This window comes from Myodes glareolus, chromosome 1 (genome assembly GCF_982192425.1).
Source record: "Myodes glareolus chromosome 1, mMyoGla1.1, whole genome shotgun sequence".
Classification (NCBI taxonomy): domain Eukaryota; kingdom Metazoa; phylum Chordata; class Mammalia; order Rodentia; family Cricetidae; genus Myodes; species Myodes glareolus.
In genome coordinates, this window is record NC_142026.1 from 81,174,088 (window position 1) to 81,192,268 (window position 18,181).

At 34.6% G+C, this 18,181-nt stretch overlaps 1 protein-coding gene across 4 annotated transcripts in view; it reads left to right on the forward strand.

The window, feature by feature from the left end:
- Positions 1-18,181, forward strand: part of Grik2 (glutamate ionotropic receptor kainate type subunit 2) — a 625,308-nt gene that overhangs the window by 194,822 nt on the left and 412,305 nt on the right. The gene's annotated exons all lie outside the window — the stretch shown is intronic.

An 18,181-nucleotide genomic window follows, 5' to 3' on the forward strand; every position in this document is an offset into this window, starting at 1 on the left:
CTTCTGAATGGTCTACATGTTTATTTCCATCATAGTTTAATAAATGTCTTGTATGTACTGCACATTTTGCTGGATCCTGGAGTGTAAAAGGAATGGCGGGCTACTTCCCGCCACCCGCCCAGCTAGCTTTTCCCAAAATAATTACACAGAAACTGTATTCTTTTAAACACTGCCTGGCACATTAGTTCTAGCCTCTTATTGACTAATTCTCACATCTTAATTAACCTATTTCTAATAATCTGTGTAGCACCACCAAGAGGTGGTGGCTTACCGGGAAAGACTCAGCATGTCTGACCTGGCAGCTGGATCCATGGCATCTGACTGCCTCTGTTTTCTTTCTCCAATAATTATGTTCCGTCTTTCCTGCCTACCTATGTTCTGACCTATCAGGCCAAGCAGTTTTCTTTATTAATTAACCAATGAAAGCAACAGATAGATAGAAGACCCACCTACATCATTTCCCCCTTTTCTGTTTAAATAAAAAGAAATGCTTTCATTTTAATATAGTAAAATTACATATAACAAAACAGTTATCAAGCAAGAATTACAATTACAATATTTATATCTATTTTATCTTTTATCATAACTAAGGAAAACTATAACTAACCATTCTTCAACTCCATCAAAGACTCCAGAAGGATATGATATTACCTAAGTAAACAAGAAGTAAGCAACTTCCCAAACTCTAGAAATGACAGAGACATCACGCTGCCTAGACAGTCACCCAAAGTTCTTCTGTACCTTTGGGGCATCCATCTTCAGCCTACAGACCCATAGTATCCAGCAGACATTTCCATGAAGCAGGAAATTTCAAAGACAGTTCAGTCATTTTCTGCTGTGTACTGTAGAATGTCTCACAGACTCTTTCATGAGTCAGGAACCCCGAATGATCATCTCACCTTTAGGCAAGTTCAACAGTCCTCTCTCTGCACGTTCTTTGTGTCAAGTTTATGCAACAGTCCAGGCAAGAACAGTTTCTTGCCCAAAAATGTCTATCAAACTTCATAAGGAGCCTCTTCAATGACCATCTTTTTCTTGAAGTAGATTGGTGCTGCCGAGAGCAGATGTGTCTCAATGTCACAAAAAGCCCTAAATTATTAGAACATTAAATGCCATATTCTGTAGTCTTTGAAAGATATGAAGAATTCCTATCTGAAATATATCTATGCATATCTAGAAAATCTAACTAACATGACTACAAGCCTGACTATTATCGATGATTATCCATTAACAACCTGTATTTCCTAATTATACATTATATTCTTAAATGAACTACATAATCACAATACCTTAATCAAGATCAGAAATATATATACATATAACAAAATTGACCTTAAATTTTTATCAATAAAGCAAAATCTATATCAATGCAAATTATTCATATCTATATCATATCCACCTTTAAATGTAAAAGAACATTTATAAACAATATCTGGGAATATGAATGTAGTTATTTCTCTCCAAACTTCTTCCTGCTGTATAGGGGCACTGCTAATCAGGTCTTTTATGGTGTATTCTGTGTGAAGTAATTGAGGGTGTTCATAGCAGCCTTTCAGGAGGGCGTGGTCTGTCATACTGTATTGGGGAAGAAGCAATCCATAGGGTCTCATCCTCTGTGAAAATAAAAGAAGAATCTCTTTTCCAAAGTATCATATCCTTAGATCCAAATTCTGAAGTCTTAATACCCTTATGATATTCATTTTGGGTTAGCTTGGCAGCCCATATAATGAAATGTCTCTCTGTATTTAGCTCCTTCATAGTCAAAAACTTTAAAGAAAACACAATGTACATAAACCAGACTCTCTGTGAACTTTCCATTTTTACGTGACTTATTTTTATTTAATTCTTTTAATCTAAACTATCTGTACTCTGTCTCTTTAAAAACTTTATCCCCTTTTTTAAGGCATTAACTTTATCTGTATATTCTTTCTTTTCTCTCTCCCAAGCCTACATACATTCATTTCGTAATTCCTGTAAATGTACCCATTTCGAGGTCTTCTATGTCTGAATATGTTGTATTGTGAATCTGTAATTTTTTACTATCCAGGAACATTTTTGCTTTGTAGTTTTAAATCACTAAGTGCTTAAGAATCTAAGCTGTGACATTCCTAGGTCAAAAACAGGTACTGCGGGCATGCCCCGCCCAGTCCAACATGGCGGAGCCACTCGTGCCTCTGAGCCTTGCATATTGCACTGCTAGCATGGCAGAGGTGCTTGTGCCTCTGAGCCACAGCATGCAATGACCCCCTTTTAGGCACACAGCGAGTCTAGTTGCCATCAAACAAATCTTAGCACTTTACTCCAAATGCTTCATTCAAAAGCTCTGTCTCCCTCAGGAGTCAGACAGAGATCACAATGGAGGCACAGCCCAGAAACTGATATTTCAAAACCGCCACTTTCTAGTAGACGTCCAGGCCCAGAAATGTTCCATAGTTGGAGATTGCATTGACAGCAGGGCCCAGGAAACCATGGTTTAAAATTGGGCAGCTTTTTTTCCCCCCTTGCTGCTGTTGCTGAATCAGCAAATCTCTCTAGAGCATGCCCGGGAAGATTCAACATGTCTGACCTGGCAGCTGGTTCCATGGCGTCTGACTGCCTCTGCTTTCTTTCTCCCACAATTCTGTTCTGTCTTCCCCACTTACCTATGTTCTGACCTATCAAGACAAGCAGTTTTCTTTATTAATTAACCAAGAAAAGCAACAGATAGATAGAAGACCCACCTACATCACTGGAGTGTGACAAATGAAAAGGAATCAATGATTTCCCCTTTCCTTGGTTTTCCAAGCTTCTCTACCATGATTAGGTCAATTTGGGCAAAAACCACCTAATTAACAAGCTGAAAAATCAGTTATTTTCAAAAATGGGGATTAGAATCTTGGCCTCTGGTGAAAGAGATGGCTCAACGGTTTAAAATGTGCCTACTACTCTTGCAGAAGACCCAGGTTTAGTCACCTATACCAAGGTGGCAGTTCACAAAAACCCACAACTTCAACTTTTGCTTATCTGATGCTTCTGTCCTCTGTGGGTACCAGCATTCATATGTACATAAATCCCCACTGATACACACAAGTGCATATAATTAAAATTTTTAAAAATATATTTTAAAATAAATCTTAGCACTTTTTAATTCTCTCTTTCAAATTCTCATATTACTGAAATGATATACATAGCATTTACTGATATCAGCAGTATATCCATTTTCATCAAGAGATACTAGATAAAACTCAGGTGGATTGAGATGTAGGCATTATGTATAACAACCAAACATCCTTAGTGCTTTAGAGGGAAAATAGTTTTGTTTACATTTGTACCGTTTTTATGTGTCTTCATTTTGTGAATATGCCTGTAAATAACCTTCTCTCAGCTTTCCTCTAATGTGTGCTTTGTGCCACATATTCTGTGGCACAAATAATATGTGAGACAAAAAACAAAAGATGCTTTTGTCCAGATTAGGAGTACGCCTTATTTGTTGTCCTCTGAAAAAAAAAGTGACATACATATTTATGGCATCCTATAAATGTAGTACAAATTCCTCCCATAACTCTAGGCTGCCTTCAACTAGGTCACACTAAGCAGAAAAAGACGTATGCTGCTTCTCATATGTCTATTGGGAGGAATAGTATATGAAGGTTGGATTATAGCAGAATTTTAGTTGTTGGTTATGTATATTTTATAAGGGTTGCATTTATTCTTTCTCTCTTAGTTCCCCAGTATGAAGCCTTGTATCAGTTCATTCTGACAGTATTGGATGAGACACATGTTTTAACCTCTTTTCTTTTGTAATTATATAAACATGTACACTGTAGCTGGTGACCAGGGAATGATAATCAGAACATCTGTTATGATAAATGAAACAGGGGATGGGAGTTGAGTTTTGAATTGTAAAGAACTAAATGTCTTTCTTCTGATCCGTGGCCTTATGCCAATGGGAATGTTTGCAAGTCTTGCTTAAACCTGTCATTTTTTAACTGCCTAGCAGAAGAAACTATGGTTGCTCTTCATTCCTCTCATAGGGTGCTGCCTAGTGATGGAGTCATTTGCCTTTGTTGATTTCAATTAAGTTCCCCTTTATAGTAATTTTTGTAGCAGTGTAAACACCTGAAGAAGAGCATGTTGGCTTAATGAACCAGAAATGACTAGACTACCTTCATCTAGTGGAATTCTCTAGCTTCAATCTGCACACCTTGATGCATTTTGGTCTGAGTGGCAAGAGCTGTCAGGTAAAACTTCGTAAAATAAACAAATCTAAATAAATAATACAGTTATCATTGCCTCTTTTAAATGAAGTATTAGTTGAAGCCTCTAAACACAGGGATAGTCCCACGTTGAAAGAAAATTTCTGCCAGTTTTTTTTCTGATTCTTTGCAACCCTCCCTTCACCATATCTAGATGGCCTATCTCAGGGTAATTATGAGGTGCCTCTTCCGTTAGCAATTTTTCTATATAGGAGAGAACTTTAAAAATTACCTTAAAATTAATTTTCATTTACTTGTTTTGCACTAATTTCTAAGTTTCCAATTTAAACTGATGGTTTGTTTTTGATGTAAACAGCTTGATTGTGGATCAATAAGCACGTATGAAGCCTAGGAGAAATTTTCAGCAAACAAATTATTCCCGTAGTCTGTTAACAAGGTCAGGGCTTTGCTGGGGATGCAAAGATGACATTCTATTTGCCTTCCTTTAGGTGCCTCTCTAAAAGATTCTCTTCTTGTTTAACCTTCAAGGGCATTTTTTATAAAACTAATGTAATTAATTTTTATAATGAATATGTGAATCAATATTTGGATATTTATTCTGATTAAAAATATTTTTCCTTTTGATTCTTTCCAAGTGTTTTTCCCACAGAAGCTATTGTGCAACCCCAATTGACCTTGAACGTCCCTGAGGTCCCACTCCCACCTCCTGAGTGCTGGGATTATAATCATGAGACACACGAAGTTTCTCTCTCTCTAAAGTTAAGAATACATAATTTAATAATATTATACCACAGGTTTTCCTATCAGGAAAATGTTTTAACTATAATATGATATCAGGAAGATGTTATTCCTCAACATCAACAGAATAATATGACCTGTTAGTGGAACATAATTAGTACTATTCACATTATTTAAGAGACATTTACATTCATGTTTTTTAAATATTTATATAAAAGTTATTGTATTGTCATAATTAAAGAGAAATAACTTGAATTTGATAAAATCATGATTTGTTATTGTTTGAAGAAATGAAATGTTTTATCGTCTTCAATATTCACAATCCTATGAAGACAGTTCCCAGTGATTCCAGTAACAGCATTTTCTTAAGAATTAAAAAGAACAGATAAAATTAAGTAATTTCCCAATACTGTGAACAAAATGACTAAGCTATGTTTTGAGCAGAGGAGAATAATTCTAAGGACTTATTAATTCATACTGTGTCATCATACATGGTTTTATTAACAATATATTCTGAACATTTTCATAGCATTTAATACTCATCATTGTATTTTAATTAATGAATAACGTTCTTTGGTAACATATAATTTGCAGAACCAAAGTTCAATATACATTTAGACTGGGATTTATTTAAGATTTTAAAATAATTCTGTAATGATCATTCTTGTGTCCAAGTAATATTTGATAGTTCTTGTATTAAAGCTTACCTTTCTGCCCATAGAATTCTGATCCATATAACTTCTTCCTCAAAGCCTATTTCTTGATTGCACAAGTCATTGAAATTATGTTAGTGTAAGAAAAAATTAAACATGGTAAACATGCTAAATGAGTTTATTAAATGCCATGTTTAGAAAATCTTACTCGAGGGACTGAAAGATAATTCAGGAGTTGAGAGCATTGGCTGTCATTAGAATACCATGTGCCATCCCCAGCACCCACACGGTGGCTCACAACCATCTGACCTAGTACCAAGGGACCCCACATCTTCTTCTGGTCACCACAGACACCAGATTAACAAGTAGTACACAGACATACACATATGCAGACATAACATCCATATATATAGCAAGAACTTTTAAAGTTCACTTTGTTACAGCTTAATTTCGATTCTCCTGGAAAGATTGGAATATGATAGCTTTGATTACAATCTATTTTTCGGAGTGTGTGTGTGTGTGTGAATGTTTATATATATATGTGTGTGTGTGTGTATATACATCTACATGTGGTATCATTATTATCTGTGATAAACCCACAAGGCTCCATAATAATTTTATAATTTTATTTGATCATCAGGCACTCCATTATGCTGTGTCTATGTAAAGTTAATAGAAATAATTTAGTAATTTGTACTGCTTTTTTGAATAGTGTAGTCCCTTGTTTTTCCTCTCTTTATCTTTGACTTGAATAGATATTTATGCTTTATTCAGACTGTGGTTCACATGAAATATTATGCTTAAGCATTGGTGTTTTGTGCAGATTCATATATATGTATACTATTTCTGTGTTAAGTCTCTACTTCTTGGCCCCATTATCTGCAGTGAGTATTCCTATAAATTTAGAAGTAGATGTTTAGAAAAGGTTAACTTTAATAATCATTTGCACATTTATGCTTTCCTTAAGTTTTCTTTTATATTATCCTAACAACTACTTAGAAGTCTTTTGGTTTTTATTCTTTCTCAAAAACAAACAAACAAGCAAGCATACCTATTACTGTATGTTGCTAGAAGTTGTGAAAAACTAAGATTTTCAAAATAAACGTTTCCTGCTAGTATTAGAAATTTAGTATTCTATTCTACAAACTCTTAATTATAAGCATCAACTATTAACATTACAACTTGCAAAATGTTTCAGTGTATTTTGTTCTGGAATTTTGCACGCTACAATATGATCCATTGATCCATTCGAGTTTCCTATTTGCCATTTAATAAATATACAATATTTCTTTTAAGTTAAAAGATCTTTTAAGCTACTTTATTGATGACTAAAATATTCTCTCACATTATTTTGTTGATATTTTGAATACTCTTACACCTATCACAGCCTTAGAGGTTTATTGTTCATACATTTATTAAACACATACTTTATAGAGAGGTTCAGGTGAAGTTCAGGAAGTCAGAGATTATTGAAAGGAACCATAATTGCATAGTTTTTTGATGGTACGGAAACTATGAGAAAATAGGAGAAGAGGTGACAAGTGGGCCTCATGGAAGTTGGAAGGTCGTTTGATTTGTGGTAGTAATAGTCTTCAGAATCAAAATATTCTTTAAGTCTGGTTAACACTAGCTTAAAAAAAAAGAAATAAATATATTTTTAAAGAATTTTCTGCTCTGTGTTATAGAAATCTTTTTTCTGTATGGCACATCTCAACTTGCTTCTAAATAGCTGTGGCCAATAGGAGACATTATTAAAACTTTATCTATAATTGCAAATCCAATAATTAGCCACTCTTTTTTAAAAAATTTTATTTACTTATTTATTAAAAATTTTCACCTCCTCCCCGCCTCCCTTTTCCTTTCCTCCCCACCTCCCCCTCCCTCTCTAGTCCTAAGAGCAGTCAGGGTTTCCTGCCCTGTGGAAAGTTCAAGGCCCTCCCCCTCCATCCACGTCTAGGAAGGTGAGTATTCAAACAGACCAGGCTCCCACAAAGCCAGTCCATGCAGTAGAATCAAAACCCAGTGCCATTGTCCTTGGCTTCTGAGTCAGCCCTCATTGACAGCCACATTCAGAGGGTCCAGTTTGATCACATGCTCCATCAGTCCCAGTCCAGCTGGTCTTGATGAGCTCTCATTAGATCAGTTCCACCGTCTCAGTGGGTGGACGCACCCCTCGTGATCCTGACTTCCTTGCTCATGTTCTCCTTCCTTCTGCTCCTCATTTGGACCTTGGGATCTTTGGACTGCTTTTTATCCTTGTCCTTAAATCTGCCTGAGGCTAAATTGAAGAGTTTTACACAAATTTTATTGACAGAGAAGAATTCAAAACAGTCTGATATTGACCCTGTAGCCTGGTTATTCGTGATCGTTCTTATGCAGGTCTACAATAGAGAAAAACAAAACAAAAACAAACAAACAAACTAAAAAAAACAAAGCACAGCCAAGCAAAAAGAAGTGAAAAAGTACAACAATTTGAGAAGAAAGAGAACATCACAAAATTTAAGGTTGGAGCCGAGGTTTGTGTTGAAAGAGATGAGGAAAAACGGAATACAGGAGTGTAACGCTAAGGATGAGACACTGCCCAACTAATCTGTAAATTGTAAAGTGAAAAGACTTGGGGGATTTTTCTGGTTCTATGAATCAACAAATCAAAGTTTATGCAAATACAAATTCAAGTGTGTGTGTGTGTGTGCATGTTGAGAGTGTTTTTGTTTTGACTTTGTTTTTTGTTTTCCAAATCACAGCCAAACATGCCAATATTAGCCTTTAGGTTCTGGTGGGATCTTCTTCCGAGGAAATCACTGAGGCAAAGGAGTCTTTGTTGAGAGACCATTGTGTGAATATGGAAACTGAAACCTGAATTGCACTGGAGATCCCAGGATATTAAAAATGCCAGAGCGAGGGCATGTCTTCTAGGGAAACCTGCATACTAGAGAGGATTGTGCTTCAGTCAGAAACTGTAGAAGATTATAGTCATGTAAGCATTTTGACATCTGACATAGAGCTATAGGATATGGAGTTTCCTGATCAATTTCAGTCTTGCTTTGGTCCAGTATTTCCTTACTCTGACAGCATCCATTCCTTTCGGATATGTTCTGTGTGATAGTATGTTGGAAACATAATATGATTTTGGATTTTATAGGAGTAGCAATTAAGAGATTGCCTTGAGTTTCAGAAGAGACTTTTGATGTTGGAAATTTAAACTGTGTGGGGACTATGGCAGATCATGGGACTTTTAAAGTTAGACTAAATACGTTTCATTTTATAATATGAAAAAGTCAAAGGAATCTAAGGAGTGGAATGTGGTGGTTTGAATAAAAATGGCCCACATAAGCTCATGTTTTGAATGCTGTTCCTTAGTTCCTAGAACTATTTGAGAAGCATTAGAAAGTATTACCTTCTGGGCAGAGATATATCCATCCTTTTGCCAGTGAGCTCTTTCTGACTCATGCTTGTCGATCAAATGTAAGCTCAGAGCTTCTGATCTAGCTTGCTGTTGTCTGCCTGTAGCCATGCTTCCTATGCTGACGGTCATAGCTTCTGATCTAGCTTGCTGTTGTCTGCCTGTAGACATGCTGCCTATACTGACCGTCATAGTTTCACTCTCTGAAACTCTAATCCTCAATACATTTCTGTAAGTTGCCTTGGTAGTGATGTTTTATACAAAAATTTAAAAGTATCTAAGATATAATTTAAGTATTATAGCAATGTCTGATATGTAGTCTGATCTCAATAAATATTCAGTGCAAGGAAGTTTCATCCTTCAGTAAGAGGAGACTCATATATAAACTTATTTGACATTGACTTAGCATTCTTAAGCATCAAATATCAAGAGTATGAAATATGAAATACAATGTTTAAATGGATCTGAAATTATGAGAACACAAAACTAAGACATAGATTGCTGAAGGTGTTTTCCACTAAAGAATGTAAGAGAGATGGCCACCCTTTCCCCTGAGTGCATTATAATACCATTGCAAATGTGTGTGTGTGTGTGTGTCTGTGTGTGTGTGTCTGTGTGTCTGTGTGTAGGTAGAGACTTGGCTCCTGAGCAAAGAAGTGCCATTTGCAAAGAGGCAAAAGCATTGGATTCAGTTTCACTAAGGAAGCAGTAGGTGGTTTGAGGTAGTTCTGGTACTCAGGGAAGGAAACGTGGTAAGAAAAGAACCTAAAGCTAGACCATGAAGAGGCCATAAGCTTAAAGAGAAACCATGGTGGAAAGATTTTGTTAAGTTGATGACTAGTTCAAAAACACTCTTTAATAATACTACCCTGGTTGTAGTGTACAGAAATAAGTGACTCTAGCCACAGTGATACAGAAATTTGGAAATTCATGGGGAAAACATGACTACATATAAAAGAATATAGTTGGATTTAGTCAAGTATCCGAAATGTTTACAGTGATGTCACTGATGATATGATAGAGACTTGTACTCTGTTAGCAGGAGGAATATGTCTTAGTATTATATTGCTATAAAGAGAAACCATACCACAGCAATGCTTATAAAAAACTATTTGCCTGGGCCTGACTTACAGTTTCAGATACTTTGTCCATTTTCAGCATGGCAGGGAACATGCAGCAGTCAAGCAGATATGATGCTGGAGAGTAGCTGAGAGTTCTCCATCCATATCCACAGGCAGCAGACATTGGGACTTGTTTGAGCTTCTTGAAACTTCAAAGCCCACCCCAATGCTGTAATTCCTCCAAGAAGGTCACACTTGCTCTTGCAAGGCCACGTCTCCTAATAGTGTCTGTTAATCAGTCATTCAAATTTATGATTCTTTGGGGACCATTGTCATTGAAATGTAGGCTATCAATAATAAATATGCTCAAGTAGATGGAGAAAGCCCAGGAGGCCTCAAATCAACTAAGGTAATATGGATATTTAAGGAACTCTGAAAAGAGAAGACACAGGCTTTCCCAGGGAAGAGTATACTAACTGGTTATTCAATACCAAATGATTAACTCTGAAAAATATACATATGACATTATACTGACTGAGTATGTTATTATATTTAGGAACATCTATATGTACATATAGGTATATGTTATAATTAATAACAAAAAGAGGCTATGAAATAAAAAAACAGGTACTATATTAGAGAATTTTGGAGAAAAAGAAGTGGAAAATAATGCAATTTTATTATAATTTCAAAAATTAAAAATTGCATATATAATTTATCAGCACATTATATAAAATTAAGAGCAGTTAACAATTTTTCATGTTCTGAATAATTATTTCTACAAAATTACAAATGAGGAGACATCTGTTCAACTGTGCAGAGGTCCATGAAAAATAACTTTACTAAAACAATTCACTCAGAAATCAAGTACATATTCTGGGAAAACAATGACTCAGAACATTGACTTCATATTGAATTAAAAGTCTATGATGCAATGATTGTACCCATTTACAATGAGACCTCATCTCAGGCATAGAGGTTTCTTGGTTGTTGCATTAATCACAGGCTTATGAGTCATACAATCCTCTATAGTAGTTTATATTGATCTTCAGAAAAGAAGTATGACAAGGTTTCAGCAACTGATTAATAAATATTTTATTTCATTATTGGATGATGTTCGTTTGTAAGTTTTGGCATTGTCTATTTTGTTTAAGTTCCTTACCATTTAGTCTGTGTCTACAATACAATGGTGAAATTATGTCATTTCTCTCCAAGTCTCCACTCCTTCTTCCAGCAAGCCAATGATAGAATGCTGAAAACTGTTAATTTTTAATATGAGCCAGGGAAGGACAACTTCAGGGATTTTATTATTTAAAATGGAGGCTATAATACATAATTCTTTTCTTTGAATTCACAGAAACCAAGCAAAGAAAAATAAAGCTTTGAGAATGATTATATTATTCTATGTGAAAAAATCAAAGGTAAACATGGAAAGGCAGTAAAGATTGTCTAGATCCTATAAAGAATAAAGAATTTGAAAACATCAAGTGTCCCTTGAATCACCAAGTTTGAAACTGAATAAATGCTAGTATAAGGACACCATGAACACACATAGATTTCTAAAATGTTGTTTCAAGATCATACAGGTCTATGCAGTTATAACTCTAGAATTTACCAAATACGATTTGTGAGCTATTCAAGTAATTCTTTCCTAATGGACTACATGTTTATGAAAGGTTATGTACAATTCTGACGTCTCAGAGGGAAGTGGATGATCCTAGTTACAAACACCTGTAAAGCAGACGTATGGCAAACATAAATATTAGTTTTCAATGTTTAAAGTAAATGTTAAGTTTTTTTATGGAGAAAATGACCCTTCAAACTTTGTTACATATTATTCTTTTGTAGTTTTGTGGATGTTTAGAAGATTTTTTGCTATTTGTTTTTTTGTGCAGTTTGTAGCAGGAGGGCCTGCTTGTTTGTCCCAACTGCCCAGAACTGAAATAATCACACAGAAACCATATTCATTAAAACACTGCTTGGCATATTAGCTCTAGCTTCTTATTGGCTAACTATTATAGTAATTTAACTCACTTTTATTAATCAGTATATCACCACGTGGCAGTGGCTTACCAGGTAAAAATTCCAGCATCTGTTTCTGGCAACTCCATGGCGTCTCTCTGACTCCGCCCTTCTCCCTCCCACCATTAAGTCCAGTCCTCTCCGCCTACCTAAATTCTGCCCAATCAGGGTAAGGCAGTTTCTTTATTCTTTAACCAATAGAAGCAACACTTAGACAGAAGGACCTCCCTCACCAGGGGCTTGAATAAGAATGTCTCCCATAGGTTCATAGTTTTGAATCCTTTGATTATGATACTATTTGAAAGGATTAGTAAGGTCTTGTTTGGCGAAGTGTGTCACTGGAGGGGAGCTTTGGAGTTTCAAAAACCCAAAACTGGGTTAGTGGTTTTTTCCTGCTGCCTGTGAATCCAGATGTAGAATTCTCAGCTCCTTCTCCAGTAACATGTCTGCCTGTGTGCCACCATGCTTCCTTCCATGCCGATAATGTACTAAACATCTGAAACTATAGACAAGCCTGAATTAAATATTTTCTTTTATAAGAGTTACCTTGGTCATGCTGTCTCTTCACAGCAATAGAGCATTGACTAAGATGCTTTCTCCATAGCAATTTGTATCCCAAATATACACTTTCACAATAAAACGACAGTTTCTTCCTTCCTTAGAGAATCAATACTACAAATTTCACTTCTTAGTCACATGGAGAATAATTGCCTCTTAAATCCCCTACCAGTCTCTACACTAGTGCATTACAGAAGAAGAACAGGTATGAGGTGTTCTCTTTTCCATAATTTTCTTCCATATCCGGCATTTAATTTTAAGACTAAAAATTTATATAACACCAATCTTTCACATCTGGCCTCTTTAACTTAATATTTTGTTTATAGCATCTATCTTGTGTTGCATGAAAGTCTGTAACTGTGCCTGTATTTCCTGGTGCTGTGAACAATGCTACACATAATTGCTTGATGATGCTTACATTTTTCTGGTTATCTGTCTCAGAAGGAAAATTGCTAGTTCACACCGCTGTATGTTCTGTGTTAGAAGAATAAGAAACGAGATTTTTTAACTTAAGATATATGCGTGTTTTCTTTTCATTTTAGCTGGCTTTTCTGATGAATAGAAAATTGTTTGAAGCCTGATTTCAACTTTTAGTATCCTGACTTTTGTGAAGTAGATTACATATCATTTTTGTACTCTACAATGCTCTTTAGGAAGGTGATGCTTCTCCAGTTGTCTAAACATATAGAAATTTCCTACTATAGCTCTCTGTTAATGCAAATTTTAAGATACTTCCTCTCTGTGACATGTACATATATACATAGTTGCATACATACATATGAAATTCTTTCTTTGACGAGAGTGTCAATATTGTCATATATATCATGTCTTTATTCTCTTATCTTTTTTAAGTAAACCTTTAAACCTATGCTTTTTTTCCCAACAAGATTATTATTTCATTTTCACATTTGAGCAAACAATTAATGTGATGTTTGGATTTTATTTTATTTTTTGTAAATGTGTATCATGCATATATGACTGTGTGCATGTGTGTTTGCAAACATGGCATACATGTAGAGTCTAGAAGGACAATAGAAAGAAGAGTAAATTCCAAAATGTACATCCTCTATGGTAAAGAGAACCCCAAAATTTAGTAGTGAAGTGAGAATCTTTCCTTTTAAATTATTTGTTATTGTTACTTAAAGGTCTCATTTTATAGCCATGACAGTTGTTATTATTGTTTACATGGTATCCTTGTATAATCCTTATGACCTGTGGCTATATAGATCAGGTTAGCTTCAAATTTGGAGAAAAAAAAAAACCTGTCTTCTTCTGCCTCCTGAGTACTAAGATGAATGTGTGCTGCCAGAAAAGGCTTAGAACATTATTCTTTAAGGTGTTCTCTAAAATAAATAAATAAATAACTCTATTCACAAAATACCAGGCTTGCCCCCGCCCCACACACACTTTCTTTAGTTGGGTAACAACAGAGAATCAGATCTTTTTTTTTTCCACAGGTACAAATCAGTAACTTTTTATAGCTCAATATGAATAGCTGTGCAGAATGGGAGAAGGGTAGTGCATTGGTGTGTGAGTCTTGTTTCGAGAGGTTGAGAAAATCATTCAGCACCATCACTGTATCTTCCTTTAGTTCTCAGATAGTTGGAGGTCTTCATTTTTACCATTACCTGAATCAAAATTATATTTATGCTTATAGAATTTTTCTTTTGCTATAGCCAGCCCTGGTTATATGTGTTCGTAGATCTTCAGAGTACTCATCAGCTCTGTTTTCAGACATCCAAATAAAATCCTTTAACACAATGAAGTTCCATTAATACTTCCGTGGAGAAAGCAAGAACAGTTAATCCTTACAGTCTCACTGCGGCATCTCTTCACCTTCGACCTAGATGTGGAGTACATCTGGTTGTCCATCTTCTGAAATGAAAATTGTGTTTAATTACTGAATTAAAAAATCCCCACTTTCTAGCTGAACAAAAAAGGTCAGTTAATGTTAAAAGGGCTGATGTAAATGTAAAACCCAGCCTGTCTGTATAGCTGGTAGCTCTTTAGTGTATTTTTCCTTGCATGTATTCCACCTAACATTGACTTTGTGATGGTTATATTGCCTAACAAGTACATCTCTCAATGTACAGATAGTATATCAAAAGAAGAACCAGTGGATGATTTTATATATATATATATATATATATATATATATATATATATATATATATATATATATTTCATGTAAGGTAAAACTATGATGTAAATATTAAAGTGATTATTGGATTTATTTTTGTCATTTTGTGACTATAATGGAATTTCTTTCCATCCTAGCAATAATTATAACACAGTCCACTTGTGGTTCTACCTTAAGAAAATACCACTATTATTCTTATCTGATTATCTAAAATTAACAAGCAAATTCTTCAAGTACTTTTATAGCATCTATAATAGTGATATTTTATTGTGACATTAATGTTCTAAGTTAACTTCCTCATGTTTAAATAAATAGAATTTAACGCTTTTCTGCATATAAACTTCTAGATTCATGCATCAACCAAAATTCTCTTTGAAGGAGAAAAATGTAGAACTCAATATAAATCAATAAAAAAAGAAAAAAAGAAAATATTTTGGGGAGTTCCTTCTTATTAAAACCTGTCCTAAACCTGTCAGAGTGCTCAGTTGTTCTTATTTTATCTCCAGTTAATAATTGAAGATATTGTTGCCTTGACTTTTTTAATGGATTAATATATTAGAATCTGAGATTAAATTAATAAAATTATCATTTTATTTAATTGAGATAGAAAATGAATTATCCTATACAATTTAAATGATTTCTTTACATATTTAAAGAAGTGATAAAATATGTGAGTGCAGTGTTTTATCTGAATTATTTATAATGAGGAGCAAGGATAAGAGGGTTTGAAATCATTATTATCAAATATTGACCTTTTCAGTATGTTACACCGAAATTCCATTTTCTATGTTTTTTGGAAGTTTGTAAACTACTCCATGTTTTCAATTCCTTAATGACATTCTATTCATAATAAACATTGACAGTACTGTACAGATGCAAGTATGTTTTTACTTCTATGTGCAAAATCTTCAATATCTAATTACATCTTATTGGAACCATCTTATCACACAGTGTAGGAAACTCTGTGTGTTTTGCCTGAGTGAAGTTTTGAAGAACACTGCTAATTCATTGTGGAATAGGAAACAGTTTGAAGTGAGCTGTAGACAGATTGTAACCTTGGCCCTCTGACATTTTAGCTTGTGGTTTTGGTATTGGGAGCTCATTCTTGTTAAATTTCCTACATCTTATTACTTTGAAGACTTAGTGAATTTCACCCTTGTTGAATGCCTTCTTTTTTAGTGCTTAGTATAAGCTAGCCTTTTGTCTTTAAAATGGCTCTATCTAATAGAATTTCTTAACATCATCCCACCTCAAAAAATAAAACCAAAACCAAATAGACTTAGATTGAGAGTTTAAACAAGTGCCCAGATTGACACAGTGGCAAGTGCAGAGCCAAAAATGTAAATCAGTTTTGCCATTACAGATTCTCTTCATAGCACTCTTGCCTTCAACAAATGCGAGGCCATGTCACTTGGTTACGAATAACATTGAAAATTTAAATTCCTTTTATCCTTCTGCTTAACTTAAGCCACAAATAATTGTATATACATTTAAATTCTATTTCTCCAGTTGATTGCTTTAGTAACTACATCTATTTGATTATTTTAAGAAAATATGACATCAATTTATAAATTTTCTTATTTTTCTTGAATGTAAATTTTTCTTATCCCTATGTTTTCTGAGTTCTAATTCCTCCTAGTTAGAGTAGGTCTTACCATTGCATACTTAAATTATTAAATTCGTGTGAGTAGTTTGCTATCCATAGTACAAGGTGACATTTGGACATTAATTTTTGTGGGGTATGAGTTACCAGCTTAGAAACTGATTCATTTAGGGGAGTTTAGTTTGTATATGATTGTGCTGAAAGTACATGGTGTGGGTGTTAAAGAAGTAAAAGACTTATATTCTTCATCTTCTCACGCACTCATTTCTCAGCGACAGATGTTGTAGAGAGTTCTTTTGTATGTATGTCCCCTTTCATTGAGTTCACCAAGCCGACAATAAGGAAAAGATTCTGTGAAAGTCAGATATGTCAATTACTCAATTACATATAAAGAAAAGGAAATGATACCAAAGAGGAGGAAGGCAAGAGTGAAGAAGTGAGGCAGGGCCACACACACTGAGTTACTTACAGTTCTTTAAATCAGATAAGAGAGAAACTTTGCTTTGAAAAAGCAGCATTCATAAACGTCATGTCTTCTGAAAGAGACAGTTTATCAAAATTAACATAACAAAGCTAGTTTGTCCAATTTTATAGAGGAAAAATGCTAAAATTTGCAAATCTTCATATTTTGTGTTTTTATTCATGTAAATATTTAAATATTAAATATTATATTTCTTTAACAAATTCATATGTGTATACAGTTAAAACTGAATAACATATCTGGAGGTCTTAGTCCTGGAGAAAACTCTTTCCCTCCCTCAGTATCCTTTAACTGATTGCAACTCTTTGTCTAGGTAAGGGTGAGGTCATATGAAATTTCCCCAACAAAATTGGTATATCAACCAATTATTATTATTCTTGTTATTTTGAAGGTTTTATTCAAGTAACAATGTTGTTGAGATGTCATGGGTATAGATTCATATCAAATCTTGTAGACATTATTTAGTCATGAACATCATGATCGTTTGGCTCTTCCAATCTTTCTACTCTTTCTTCTGCAATGTTCCCTGAGTCAGGTATGGATCTGTGTTGTAGATATACCAACTGGGGTAGTGTACCCTGCAATCATGCACACTCTGTGCTTTGAACCCTTATGTAATCTCTGTAGCTTCTGTTTGCTACAAAAAGTTTATTTTTTGAGGAGTGAGAGTTACAGTTATCTTTCTACATATGCATAAGTATTTATAATACAGTTTATTATATTGGTTTAGGAAAATAAGGAATACCAGGTGCTTCTGTAGTGTCTGTGACTGTTCCAGCCTTAGGAAATTGGCTAGATTTCTAGTATCTAGCCTGATTTTCAAGTATTGAATATGTTTTGACTCCAATTAGATATTTGTTGGCTACCCTAAGACATAAATGCACCATAGTACCATTGTGGATATTTTGCCAAGACAGTCACTGTAAATAAAAACAATGGGCTAAAGAAGTGTGATATCTTGCTTAATGAAGATAAATTTAATTCAGTCTTCCTAAGAAAAACGTTACAGTTTGGAATTATCCAATATCAACAATTCTGTGTCAATACATAAAAACAGCATATCATTTTCAGCTTAAGTTTGTTGGCTTAAAATAAGTAATTATCAAGCATGAAGGAAAAAGTACCTTTAAACAATGATAAACCTGGCAGTAGTGGCACACACCTTTAATCCCAGCACTTGAGAGGCAGAGGCAGGTGGATCTCTATGAGTTTAAGGCCAGCCTGGTCTACAAGAGCGTTCCAGGGAGGCTCCAAAACTATAGGGAAACTCTTCATTGAGAAACAAACAAAAAAAAAGAGTTAAATTACGCAAAAATTCTAAAATAT